The 14,188-nt window shown below is 42.1% G+C and overlaps 1 protein-coding gene across 7 annotated transcripts in view; it reads right to left on the reverse strand.

Annotated features, from left to right (window-relative positions):
• The window catches only part of RAB30 (RAB30, member RAS oncogene family), a 90,760-nt gene that overhangs the window by 45,462 nt on the left and 31,110 nt on the right, over positions 1-14,188 (reverse strand). The window contains exon 1 of one of the 7 annotated variants that reach the window (XM_063711321.1): positions 7,480-8,294. The exons of 5 other annotated variants lie outside the window; for them this stretch is intronic. The gene's annotated coding sequence lies outside the window, so the exon portion shown is untranslated. Of the gene's footprint in view, positions 1-7,479; positions 8,295-14,188 lie in introns of those variants that run through there. One more of the 7 variants, XM_003777853.5, reaches the window with a different exon arrangement.

Consider the following 14,188-nt stretch of genomic DNA (forward strand, 5'->3'; position numbering starts at 1 on the left):
ATAACATATAGTTGTTACTTCACAAGCCGGGACAGATAGGTAAACAAACTGTAATACAGTAAAGTGCAAGCAAACACTTCTATAATAAGAGGGGAGTACACAGAAGCTGGGACTCCTTACCTTTGCCTGGGCTTAAGGTCAAAAGAGAAGCATGTTAAAATAAGGAAAAATTCCTCTTTATTCTTAAAGAATTGAAAAGGAGTTTTCCAGGCAAATAAAATATATACATAGGTATAGATAAACAGATATAGATAGATGATATAGATACAGATACAAGGCCAGGCATGGTGACTCACATCTATAATACCAGCATTTTGGGAAGCCAAGGTGGGAGGATTGCTTGAGCCCAGGAGTTTGAGACCAGCCTAGGCAACATAGTGAGACCCCCATCTCTTCAAAAAAATTAAAAAATTAGCCAGGCATGGTGGTGTGTACCTGTAGCCCTAGCTATGAGGGAGACTGAGATGGGAGGACCACTTGAGCCTGGGAGGTTGAGGCCACAGTGACCTCTGATCATGCCACTGCACTCCCACCTAGGCTACACAGCAAGACCCTGTCTCAAAAAAAAGACATAGATATAGATACACATACACACATACATAAAAAAAAAATAAGGCCACATGGCTGAGTAGAATAGGATATGTTGATATGATTTGGATATCTGTCCCCTTCAAATCTCATGTTGAAATGTAATCCTCAGTGTTGGAGGTGTGGCCTGGTGTGAGGTGTTTGGATCATGGGATAGATCCATCATGAATGGTTAGCACCATCCCCTTGGTGATGAGTGAATTCTGGCTACAGTAGTTCATGTGAGATCTGGTTAAGAGTGTGGCACCTCTGTCCTCACTCTCTCTTGTTTCCACTTTCACATGTAACATTCTGACTCCCGGTCACCTTCTGTCATGACTGTAAGCTTTCTGAGGTCTCACCAGAAGCAGAGGCCAGCACCATGCTTCCTGTAAAGCCTGTAAAACTGTGAGCCAGTTAAATCTCTTTTCTTCATAATTTTCCCAGCTTCAAGTATTTCTTTGTAGTAATGCAAAAATGGACTAACAATAGGATAGGGCAAGATTGAAAAGAAAAAAAAGAGCAGCCAATCTGAAGAAGGTGTCACACTGAACTACTGCATCTAATTTCACTTATTCCAAAAACCCCACAAAAATTCAGTAAAGTGCTTTCTTCTTATTAAAAAAAACCTTATAAGTACAGAGAAGATAAGAGAAGACAATGGTGTCAAATTTTGGAAGCTTGGGAAGCAGATGAACAAGTAGTAATTCACTTAGCATACTCAGAAAATGTGGAATTCAGCTGATTTAAACCACAGAATCCTTAAAAAACACAGGAACTGACAGTACCTTGTACTCCTAGAGCAGGTGTATAGGATGCTAGAATAAAGAACACAAGAGAGAAGGCTACTCAAGGAGTTAGATACCTAGATTGTCCCTCCTCATTAACAAAACTCCAAAGGCCTGTCTCTGGGGAGCACAAAACAGAACTATCCAGTATTTGCTTGAAATAATCTGAGGAAGGGGATTGGGGGATACAGAGCAAACTAAAATATCCATCAACTGAAAACTAGTGAACCTGAATGATGGGTATACATGGGAATTCACTGTATTGCCCTCCCTACTTTTGTAAATCTTTAGCATTCCCCATAATAAAAAGTAAGAGTGTCTTTGGCCTGGCAGTATCCAGCGTGGATGAGGGGGAAACATATCATAGATAAGGCACTATGTCTACAGAAGGTAGAGTGCAAAGGTTCCCATGTTCCTTCTCCTGAGTACCAAAACATAGTCAAATAGAACCCCATCATCCGAAGAAGAGTGAAGGACTCTTTACTGGTGAATCTACCCAATGGAAAACCTGAAGATGGTAACATCAGGGAAGCCCAACAAACAGCCCATCCAGATCACCCTACCGTGAGGCTCAGAGCTAATTATCTCCATTCTGTATTCAGAGTTTCCTGATGGTACTTTTTAAAAAGAGCTTTATGTCACATATCATATAATTCACCCTTTTAAAATATACAATTTTGCTGTAGGAACTAAATGAAAAAAAATAAAATGTACATTTCAATGCTTTTTAGCATATTCACAGAGTTGTACAACCATCACCACAATCAACTTTAGAACATTTTCCAATCCCCCAGTGAAAATCCTACACACATTAGTAGTCACTCTGCATTCCCCCCACTCCCCAGCCGCAAGTAACTACTAATCTATTTTGTTGTCTCTATAGATTTGTCTATTCTGGCCATTTCATATAAATGAAATCCTACACCGTGTGGTCTTTTGTGAGTGACTTCTTTCACTTAGCATAATGTCAAGGTCTTGACAGCTTTTTCTCCTCCCTCTCTTAATCAGGAGCAACACAGCCAAGGATCACATTTTAGAGTGACATCTTGGGAAAGCCCTCTAATAAAGATACAGACCGTGGCAAACACACAAAAAAGTGACTTGAAGGAAACAGACAATATGCAAGGGTGGAAATACCATTAATATTCTCACAAAAATGAAATAAAAATACATCCATGAAAAAAAAATAGGATGCTATATAAAGGAAACACAGAGAACAAAAAGAGCTCTTAGACAATGACAACATAATAGCAGACATTTTTTTAAATCTTCAATAAAAGGATTGAAAGATAAAATCGAAATCTTCTAAAGAATAAAATCAAAAGACAAAGACATGGAAACAGCAGAGAGAAGTTAAGAATATTCTAAAGGTCCAGTACAGGAGGGGTCCTGTATCCAAATAAGAGAAATTCCCAGGAAAGAACAGAAAAAAGAAAAATCATAACAATATAATTCAATAAAATTTCAGAGAACTGAAGGATGCAGGTTGCCAGGTTGAAAGGGCCCAGCACACCAAACACACTGTGAAATTTCAGAAAACTGCAGACAAAGAGAAGATTTTACAAACTGTCAGAGAGCAGGGAAAGACAAATAGGTTATATATAAAGAATCAGAAATCAGAACCCTTCCAACTTCTCCACAGCAACAATAAAAAGACAATAAAGCAATGCCTTTAAAATCTGAAGGAAAATGATTTTCAACTTAGAATGCAATACCCAAATAAACTACCAATAAAGCATGAGAATAGAACAAAGATACTTTAAAGTATACAAGACCCAGAAATTCATATTCCATGCACCGTTTTATAAGAAGCTCCTACTTTGGGAGGCTAAGACAGCAGGATTGCTTAAGTGCAGCAGTTTGGGAGCCACCTGGCCAACACGGCGAGACCCTATCTCTACAAAAAGTGAAAAAGTTAGCCAGGCATGGTGGCATTCACTTAAGTGGGAACCAAGCTATGAGGACGCAAAAACAATACAGAGCAATATAATGAAATTTGTGACCTGGGGAAGGAGGGGGCAAGGGGAGTGAGAGATAAAAGACCACATACTGAGTACGGTGTACACTGTTTGGTTGACAGGTGCACTAAAATCTCAGAATTCCCCACTGTAGAATTCATCCATGTAAGCAAAAACCACTTATAACCCAAAAGCCATTTAAAAAGTTTTTTTAATGTCTTTTCAATGCCAGGTGTGGTGGTTCATGCCTATAATCCCAGCATTTTGGGAGGCCAAAGCAGGAGGATCGCTTGAGCCCAGGAGTTCAAGAGCAGCCTGGGCAACATGGTGAGACCTCATCTCTTCAAAAAATAATAAAAAAAAATTAGTTGGGTGTGGTGGTATATGCCTGTAGTCCCAGCTTCTTGGGAGGTTGAGGTGGACTGCTTGAGCTCAGGAGGTCAAGGCTATGGTGAGCCGTGTTCATGCCACTGTACTCCAGCCTGGGTGACAAAGCGAGACCCTGTCTCAAAAAAAAAAAAAAAGTCATTTTTTGGCGCGCGTGGTGGCTCACACCTATAATCCCAGCACTTTAGGAGGCTGAGGTGGGTGGATCGCCGGAGGCCAGGAGTTTGAGACCAGCCTGGCCAACATGGTGAAACCCCATCTCCACTAAAAATACAAAAATTAGCTGGGCATGGTGGCACACACCTGTAATCCCAGCTACTCAGGAGGCTGAGGCAGAAGAATTGCTTGAACCTGGGAGGCAGAGGTTTCAGTGAGCTGAGATCGTGCCATTGCACTTCAGCCTGGGCAACAGAGCAAGACTCCGTCTCAAAAAAAAAAAAAAAAGTCTCTTTGCAATTAAACTAAATTGTGTCCCTCCACAAGTTCATACATATGTTGAAGCCCTAATTCCCAGGACCTTAGAATGTGACTGTTCATGTATTTGGAGATAGAGCCGTTAAAGAGGTAAGTAAGTTAAAATGAGATTGTTAGGGTGGGCCCTAATCCAATCTAACTGGTGTCCTTATAGAAAGAGGAGAATAGGACATGTAGCAGGACACTGGGAGTGTGCTTATACAGAGAAATGACCATGCAAGGAGGTGGCAAGAGGGCAGCCATCTGCCAGCCAAGGAGAGAGGCCTCAGAGGAAACCAATCCTGCCAGCACCTTGATCATGGACTCCTAGCCTCCAGAACTGTGAAAATATTAATTTCTGTTGCTTAAGCCACCCAGTGTGTGGTATTTTGTTATGGCAGCCCTAGCAAACTAACACATAGACTATCCGAATCAAAACAAGGTTCACACATGACATCTGGTTATAATTCTTAAGTCACTTTATTATTTTTTTCATGTCATTGACTTGTTGTGGAAGCCAAGTCAGTTGTTTGACAGAATGTTCCACATTCCAAATTTTTCTGTTTGTTTCCTTAGAGTGTAATTCAACTTGTCATCCTTTCTCCCGTCTTTCCAATATATTAAAGTTAGCTCTAGAGGCTTGATGAGATTTTAGGAGTCAACATTTGGGTAAGAATATTCCATAAGTGGTGCTGCATATTCTTTTTTTTTTTTTTTTTGAGATGGAGTTTCACTCTTCTTGGCCAGGCTGGAGTGCAATGGTGCAATCTCGGCACACCGCAACCTCCGCCTCCCAGGTTCAAGTGATTCTCCTGCCTCAGCCTCCAGAGTAGCTGGGATTACAGGCATGTGCCAACACATCTGGCTAATTTTGTATTTTTAGGAGAGATGGGGTTTCTCCATGTTGGTCAGACTGGTCTCGAACTCCCAACCTCAGGTGATCCGCCTGCCTTGGCCTCTCAAAGTGCTGGGATTACAGGTGTGAGCCACCAGGCCTGGCCTGCATATTCTCTTTTTAACCTGACAAAAAATGCATAGGTGAACTTGGTCGAGGTTCTTTTCTGCCTCTATTTGTCTTGACCATGTGCTGATGAAGTACCTGCTCATCTCCTCCACACTATTTGTTTGGGTTAGTTGGTGACATTCACTTTATCCTACAGAAGAGTTTTGCTTTGACCTACCCCTTGAGAGCCGAAAGGAGGCCAAAGAAAGACTGGAAGTAGAAAAGACAGAGCCGTCCACTCTTTGTGACCATATTCCATATGTCCAGTGTGTGCCCACACTACAACCCTGTCAGATGTCTCAATAGTAGTGATCCTTATTTCCTAGGACTCGCTCACATCCTTGCCCACTGACTTCCCCATTAGAGCCTTTTAAACCCCCTGGGAATCTAAAGCTATATTATGACCCAGAGTTTAGATCTAACAGTAACAAAGCTTGCTGGGTTTGTGCTTGCTTCTTGGTTTTTTAAAAAACATTTGTTTTAGTAATACAAACATAGGTGGTTAAACTGTACAGAAAAGTAAGAGAACGATGAACACAAAAGTCAGGATAATCATTATGTCTGGTGAGGAGGAAAAGGGGTATGATTTCAGGGCAGAGAGTAGACAAACAGCTTCTAGGATACAAATAATTTTCCATCTGATAAATTGGATGGCAAATTCACAATTTTCTTTCTTTTATTTTTTGAGACAGCATCTCACTACTTTGCCCAGGCTCGTCTTGAACTCCTGGCCTCAAGCAATCCTCCAACCTCAGCCACCTGAGTAGCTGGAATTGCAAACATGTGTTACTGCATCTGGCCACAATTTTTATGTTCTTCTTTAAACTGTAAATATGTATTGAAAACATTCTTTCATATGCATTGTATGTTTTGTATTAATTATTTTTATGTTAGCAGTCCACCATAGCTAGAACACAGGGTTTGAAGAGTAGAGTAAAAGGAGAAAAGAATGGAAAAAGAGTTTACTCTAAAGGCAAATAGGAACCTTAATCATGCTCTCTTGGGAGTAACATCAGGGAACATTTATACCCAATATCAATTAAAATGGCTTTCTCATAATCTATCTATCAAGAATGATAGGAAAAATCCATTTTTTCTAAGTTACCTAGATATGAAATACCCAACATCTTAAGCATCTCACTGGGGAACATAATAATACGGTTTTGATGTATTTTTCCAGGGAGAGGAGTTTCAGCTTGCCCTAGGGAACATGTTTGCCTCAAATTCTTTTTTTTTTGAGACAGAGTCTCACTCTGTCACTCAGGCTGGAATGCAATGGCATGATCTCAGCTCACTACAACCTCTGATTTCCGGGTTCAAGTGATTCTCCTGCCTCAGCCTCCGGAGTAGCTAGGATTACAGGCACATGCTACCACACCCAGCTAATTTTTGTATTTTTAGTAGAGACGGGGTTTCACCATGTTGGTCAGGCTGATCTCGAACTCCTGACCTCAGGTGATCTGCCCACCTTGGCTTCCCAAAGTGCTGGGATTACAGGTGTCAGCCACTGAGCCCGGCCTGCCTCAAGTTCTTAAATGACACAAAGCTGGGAGGGATGTGGAACAAATGTTTTATATTACAGAATTAAAATATATCTTGGCAAGCTGGAGTGACAGGTCAAATCTAGGCCAATTTCTAATAACATCTCCCATTTGTTGAGAACACTCAATATGCCAAGAGCTTTACATAATTTATCTCATTTAATCCCTACAACCACACTGTGAAGCTGAAATCCAGGAAAGTAACTTGCCCAAGGTCATAAGGCAAGTTAATAACAGAGTCATGATTTGAACCTAGGTTTGCAGGCTCAAGTTTCAGTCTCAAATGAGATTCCTTCAGCCACCAGAAATTAACATTCAAAACTGAATCCTCTGCTATCACATTGGGAATTAAGAAAACAATAATAAATAAATAAAAATCTCAATCCTCTTTAATTCAGCCTGTCACCCTCAGAAAACTGAATCACCCAACCTCAACCCCCTTGGGCATATGAGGGTATCAAGTACCTCCAAAGAATGATCAGATCAAATGAAAAAACAAACAAACAAAAACAAAAAAGAATAATCAGATCAGGCCATTTTCATTAATGTAACACTTGGGGACCCCGACAGCTGCCAGGAAACCTCCAACTGTCCTCAAGAGCAAGTCCATCCTCAAAAGCAAGCTGTAACAGGATTCTCTCTGCAACCCATTCCCAGCTCAGCCATGTCTGCCTCCCTATCTGTATTTAAGACTTTGCAAAACTCAAGCTCTGCAGTTATAAATGGCGGCCCCTTACCACAAAGATTGTTGAGCAAGACCCCTCAGCCAGGCTATTCCCTACCTTCAATTTTCTCTCATCCTCAGGGGCACTGTGATTTGATGGGTGTGTACAGCTGAGCGAACAGCACAACCGGCTCCAGTGCACAGTCATATCCAACGGAGCTATCCCGAAAGACAGCCAGAGAATTTTAATGAAAACCAGAAAACCCCTGGCTGCTAAGTCCAACTGCGGTTCAGGCCTGCCAGCCCCTCCCCCTGCAGCTAAGAATCTCTGAGCCAGCTTTGCCCCAAAGAGCAGGGAAGAAAATCCATTTTGCATTCAGTAAATCCTTCCATAGCAGCCACTTCCCAGGGTCATTTAGGTTAAAGGTGAGGCATATGATAACTGCAACAGGACCCAGGGACCCTGAGAGTCACAGGGTGTGGCAGCAGCAGATTTGAGCCAACAGATTATGAAACAGTCATTTTAAAAAAAACAAAAAGTCTTTCCTTCTGCCAAAGCTCTCTGCCCACAGCTGCATACAAGGCTAGTGAGGAATCTTAACAAGCTTAAAGGGGCCGTATTTCAGATACTCCAGAACCAAGGCGGGAGGAAATAAGTATTTTGAGCACTTACTATGTATCAGGTGCTCTGATCTCATTTCATCCTCACTGTGAGATGGGAACTGTAAACTGCATGTAACAGATAAGAACATTGACTCAGAGAGGTTCCATAACTTGTCCAAGGAACACAGTTAGCAAGAGGGGAAGCAAGACTGAAAGTTCAGTGTGGATGAGGCTTATCAGAAGTATCAAACTTTTTGTTCGCAGAGAGCAGAAAAAAATAAAAAGAAAAGAAAGAAAAAGAAATACTAAACTCAAAATCCTGACTAATAAAAAGAATGATCATTTACTGACCACTGGCTATGTGCCAGGCACTAAGCTAATATTTTTACATGCACTGTATCATCTAATCCTCACAGCAACTAGATAAGATACAGGTCATTATCACCTCCATTTAATAATGAGCAAACTATGGCTCAGACATTCAATAATTTGATCAAGGTCACTGCATCACCAGGATTGGAACCCAGGTCTATCTAATTCTAGAGTGCACACCTTAAAACACTCATCCTAACAGCATTCAGAAGGGAGCCACCTAGATCATCAAGCCAAGCATGCAAGTTGCAGGGAGATTTCTGCTCCCCTCCCCAGCAGGTAATGCATATTCCAGACTTGCCTTTCAATTCCTCCCAGCAATCTTCAGTGGAGGCACAGTATCACTGGCTCTGGGAAAGCTGATAGCTATGTCTCCACCTTCCCATGCACCATGGACTCAGTTGTCCCAACATGAGTGAAGGAGAAGGCCACCACCGTGATCCAGAGACTCACATGAGTATAGAAGCAGACAGCTTCTTTCCCCAGGCCCTGCTCCATAGGCCCATGAAACCTCAAGCAGCAACCTCTTCCTCAACAGCTCACAGGCCTGTTTGGTGTTCTTAACAGGAGACCACATGCCTCCTTTTTAAGCAACTGTGATTTCCCAAGGGAGATGACTGTCTAGACATAGCATCTATCTTGACAACCAGACTGTGCCACACGATGTTAGGTTTGATAATTTAATTTTAGGGTCTGTGTTCAGCTCTCCAGTGAAGGCTCTGTGCTTGGCACCTCTGGGTAATCAGATTGAGTATCACTCAGTGCAACAGCTGACACCCTGGGTTAGAACTGTCTTTCCAGCCAGGCAAGTTTTATTTGAGGGAAGTCACAGGCATCTTATGGATCACACACACACAGGCACAACACACAAACAGTTCCATTAATGAGGCTGAAACTTGACAGAACTCTTCCATGCATGTTCAGAATTAAGTGCCAGGCTTTGACTGGTGGTGGACTGAATACTTAATATGTATCAGGTACTGTGGTGGGTACATTCACAGCCAATATCTTAACTGACCCCCACAACATTCTGTAAGGTAGATAGAATTGCTATTATACAAATGAGGCAACTAAACCCAGAAAGATAGCATAATTTGCCCAAAGTCACACAGGAAGTGGCAAAGCTCAGGTTCAAATTCTTTTTTTTTTTTTTGAGATCGAGTCTCACTCCGCCTCCCAGGCTGAAGTGCAGTGGCGCGATCTTGGCTCACTGCAACCTCCACCTCCCAGGTTCACACAATTCTCCTGCTTCAGCCTCCCCAGTAGCTGGGAATACAGGCAGGCACCACCATGCCCAGCTAATTTTTGCATTTTTAATGGAGACAGGGTTTTATTATGTTGGCCAGAGCTGGTCTCGAACTCCTGACCTCAAGTGATCTTCCCGCCTCGGCCTCCCAAAGTGCTGGGATTATGGGCACAAGCCACCAGGCCTGGCCTCAAATTCATTTTTAATATGACTCCAACACCCTTTCAGTCAATTATGAGTCCATTCATTTATTCCTCAGATAGTTATTGAGCACCTTCTATGAGCCAGCTACTGTGACGCCTACAGAGGATACAACTGTTAACGTAAGGCAGGTCCAGTCACCAAAGAACTAATGTTCTCATGAGGATAGATGACAATGCAGATAGATAATTACAGAATGATGAGATGGGGCCTTAGAGGAGTGATGGGATCAGGCCTCTCTGAGAAAGTGAGATGTGAGCTGAGACCTGAAAGATGAGAATGAGCCAGGCATTAGCAAAGCTAGGAAAAGAGCGCAGGCAATAGATACAAGAAGTGCAAGGGTTGGCCACCAGAAAAGGCTTGGCATGTCCAAGGAACATAAATGAGAACAGGGACCAAGGCTGGGTGAGCAACAGGGAAAAAAGAACGGTTGAGATGACACAGGGCCTTGTTGACCATGGAAAACACTTTGAATTTTGTCCAAAGGGCAATGGGAGATCAAAGAAGAGTTTTAATCAGGGAAATAGCGTAATCTGATTTGCACTTTAAAGAGCGAATTCTGGTTGCTGTGTGGAGAAGTGAGTGTAGGGAGTGGGCAAGACTTAGGAATAGGGGAGAGATAATGGTGGCCTGGACCAAGATAATGGTAGGGGAGAGGATTTTATATTTGGGAATAAGAAAGAAAATACTTGAGGTGATACTAAGAGTTTTTTAAAAAATAAATAAATGAAAATTTTGAAATTTAATTACAATTTTAAAAAATAAAAAGACAAATGAACTTTTTTTTTTTTTTTTTGAGACGAAGTCTTATTCTGTCACCCAGGCTGGACTACAGTGGTGTAATCTCGGCTCACTGCAACCTCTGCCTCCAGGGTTCAAGCAATTCTCCTGCCTCAGCCTCCCTAGTAGCTGGGATTACAGGTGCCCACCATCATGCCTGGCTAATTTTTGTATTTTTAGCAGAGACAGGGTTTCACCATGTTGGCCAGGCTGGTCTCGAACTCCTGACCTCACGTGATCCACTCGCCTCGGCCTCCCAAAGTGCTGGGATTACAGGTGTGAGCCACTGGACCCAGCCGAATGAATTTTTTAAAAAATAATGAAAATACTTGCTGATGAATGGTATGTGAATGGTGAAGGGAACAAACTCCTGGGTTTCTAGCTTGAACAACTGGGTAGAGAGTGGTACCACGTATTAAGAGAGACTGGAGGAGAAGCAAAATGCTCGTGAGATAGCCAACTATATCACACTAAGAAGAAAAAAAAAGTGGACCCCAGTTGTGTTTTTTCAAGGGGAAGCTAGGAATTAAAGGCCTGAAGCTGCTACTCTGGTGAAGATAAAGTGTTTGGGGGTTATGATAGAGACTAAAGTGCAAGAATCTGAAAGGATGCCTTAGGAAACAGGGGTTCCACTTACTTCATGTGGCCATCACTGCCAAACTGGGACCAACGTGTGGAAGACAGACAGGAAAGGAATTCAGTCTGACGTAAGGAAGGGCTGTCTCATGGTCAGAGTGAAATAACCTGCCTTGGGAGTGGGAGAGGGTGACTGATGACTTCTCTGTCATTGGAAGGGTTAAAGAAAAAAACAGATGACCCCTTGACCAGAGGGTTAGAGAGAGAATTCAGTAATCGAATACGGAAAATGCTACATAAAATCCTTCTAAACTCTGGAATTCTGTGGTTTTAAGATAAAATCTTAATTAATCTAACCTTCAGGACTGCAGTTTCTCCAACAGGGCAGAACTCCCTTGGTATGTCCTACCTCTCAGAAGGCAAATGAGAACAACGTTAGCTAATTTTAGTCACTATAAAGTGACTCCTAGTTCATTTCTAAGTGTCAAACAAGATGCTGAAAGGCTTTTTGGTGTAGGTGAAAGGCATACGCTATGGAACTGGATATCCCATATCTGCAATTTATTAGTGCTGTGTCCTCTGACAAATTATTTAAATCCTCTGAATCTCAGTTTATTTCTTTGAAATAGGGGGAAAGCAATGCCTGCCTCAAGATGTTTACTGTGAGGACCAAAGCCTTATGTCTAATACATTCTATTAAGAATAATAATGAGTCTGGGTGCAGTGGCGCACACCTGTAATCCCAGCACTTTGGGAGGCCAAGGTGGGCAGATCACCTGAGGTCAGGAGATTGAGACCAGCCTGGCCAACACGGTAAAACCCTGTCTCTACTAAAAATACAAAAATTAGCCAGGCATGGTGGCAGGCGCCTGTAATCCCAGCTACTTGAGAGGCTAAGGCAGGAGAATCACTTGAACCTGGGAGGCAGAGGTTGCAGTGAGCCAAGATCGCACCACTGCATTCCAGCCTGGGCGACGAGAGAAACTCCATCTCAAAAAAAAAAAAAAAAAAGAAGAAGAAGAAGAAAAATAGCTAACACCTATTACTACAGATCCATAACTATATGCTAGGAATGTGCTATGTGCATTTAAAAAAATCCAATCCTTACAACAACCCAGAAAGTAGCCACTATTATTATTCCATTGTAAAAATCAGAAAATTGATTTCTAAAGATAAAGTAACTTATCCAAGAGTCACATAATTAGTAATTGCCCAAATTAGGAAAAAACAAACTTCGACAAAGTTGAAAGAAAAAGACAAAGAAAACCATATTTAGATAATTTGAAAAAAGTTACCTACTGTTGAATTAACAAACAATTCATTTCACCAACTAGTCATTTAGTAAATATTTATTGAACATATAAATAAATAACTGAATGAATGAATGATTCCAATGAATATTTATTGAGTTCCTGCTAAGCACAACATCAAGAAACTAGGGTTACAGAAAATGTACATCAATTTAATTGAGAGTTTGCCATTAACACCACAATCTTCAAACTGCAAATAAACTGCCAACATAACAACACTTAGTCCATGATAAAAAGTCCTAAGAAATGCCTTTCTCAGCTAAGCGCAGTGGCTCCTGACTGTAGTCCCAGCACATTGGGACGCCAAGGCAGGCAGATACCTTGAGCTCAGGAGTTTGAGACCAGCCTGGGCAACATGGCAAAACCCCATCTCTACAAAAAATACAAAAATCAGTCGGGTGTGGTGGCGTGTGTCTGTGGTCCCAGCTACTTGGGAGGCTGAGGTGGGAGGATCACTTGAGCCTGGAATGTTGAGGCTTCAGCGAGCTGAGATCACGCCACTGTACTCCAGCCTGGGGAAGTCAAAATTCTTAGGGAAGTCAAAACTCTTAGAGGAGAGCTCTGAGCAGTAGACAGAGAACCAAGAGCACACAACAATGGAAGCTGAGAAAGGAGGCGGTCTCAAAGAAAAGATGAGTAAGACTTCCATAGGAAGCAGAAATCAAAAAGAAGAAAGGCTGAAAAAATGGCCGACTTAATAAGTAGGAGTTTGCCAATGAACTTCTTTGGAACTGTGGGGAAAGAAACCGAGTTTCAAAGGGCAACCGGATGAATGGGTTAAAGAGGAAGAGGAGGCAGTCTTTTAAGAAGTTTGGCAGAAAAAGGAGGGTAAGGGTAAGAAAAGTAAGTAGTCTGATGAGGAGAAGCAGCAAGACTGTTAATAAGAGTGTAAGGTGAGGAGCAGGCCAAAAGAAAAGGAAAAGTTGAAGACAGAAGATAGATGGAGAAGATGTAAGAAAGAAACAGAAGGGCCAGACTCCAGCACATCAGGAGGGGATAGGATACAACACACAAGTGAAAGGCTACCCTTGGGAAATAAGTCACCTTCTGCTCTAAGACAGAAATGAAAGAAAAGAGATTTTGACAAATGGACATGGTGAAAAGTTACTCTGAATCAACCTTGAATACAGTACAGAGAGTGATCACATTGAATAACACTATTTTGGGCTGGGTGCAGTGGCTCAGGCCTGTAATCCCAGCACTTTGGGAGGCCGAGGTGGGTGGATCACCTGATGAGGTCGGGAGTTCGAGACCAGCCTAACCAACATGGAGAAAGCCCATCTCTACTAAAAATACAAAATTAGCCAGGTGTGGTGGTGGACACCTGTAATTCCAGCTACTCAGGAGGCTGAGGCAGGAGAATTGCTTGAACCTGGGAGGCGGAGGTTGCAGTGAGCCGAGAGCGCGCCATTGGCACTCCAGCCTGGGCAACAAGAGCGAAACTCTGTCTCAAAAAAAATAAAAATAAAAAAAATTGAATAACACTATTTTGAACTTAAAATAATATTGATTTTCTTGGATCACTCCTAACTTGGCATTGAAAAGGACAACCACCATTTGGAAATAAGTTCTATACAGTTAAAAATCAGAATCCTTTTTTTCTGGACAGGAAGTAGGATTTATTGGTGGGCATTAGGAGGGAGCAGCACAGTGGAAGCCTTCGTGAATGCAGGGCCTGCCACTTGCCCAGAGGGCCATGACTGGGGATGTATTTGACCCCACAGCCATCTGGGATGAGC

The sequence above is a fragment of the Pongo abelii genome, chromosome 9, assembly GCF_028885655.2.
Source record: "Pongo abelii isolate AG06213 chromosome 9, NHGRI_mPonAbe1-v2.0_pri, whole genome shotgun sequence".
Lineage (NCBI taxonomy): Eukaryota > Metazoa > Chordata > Mammalia > Primates > Hominidae > Pongo > Pongo abelii.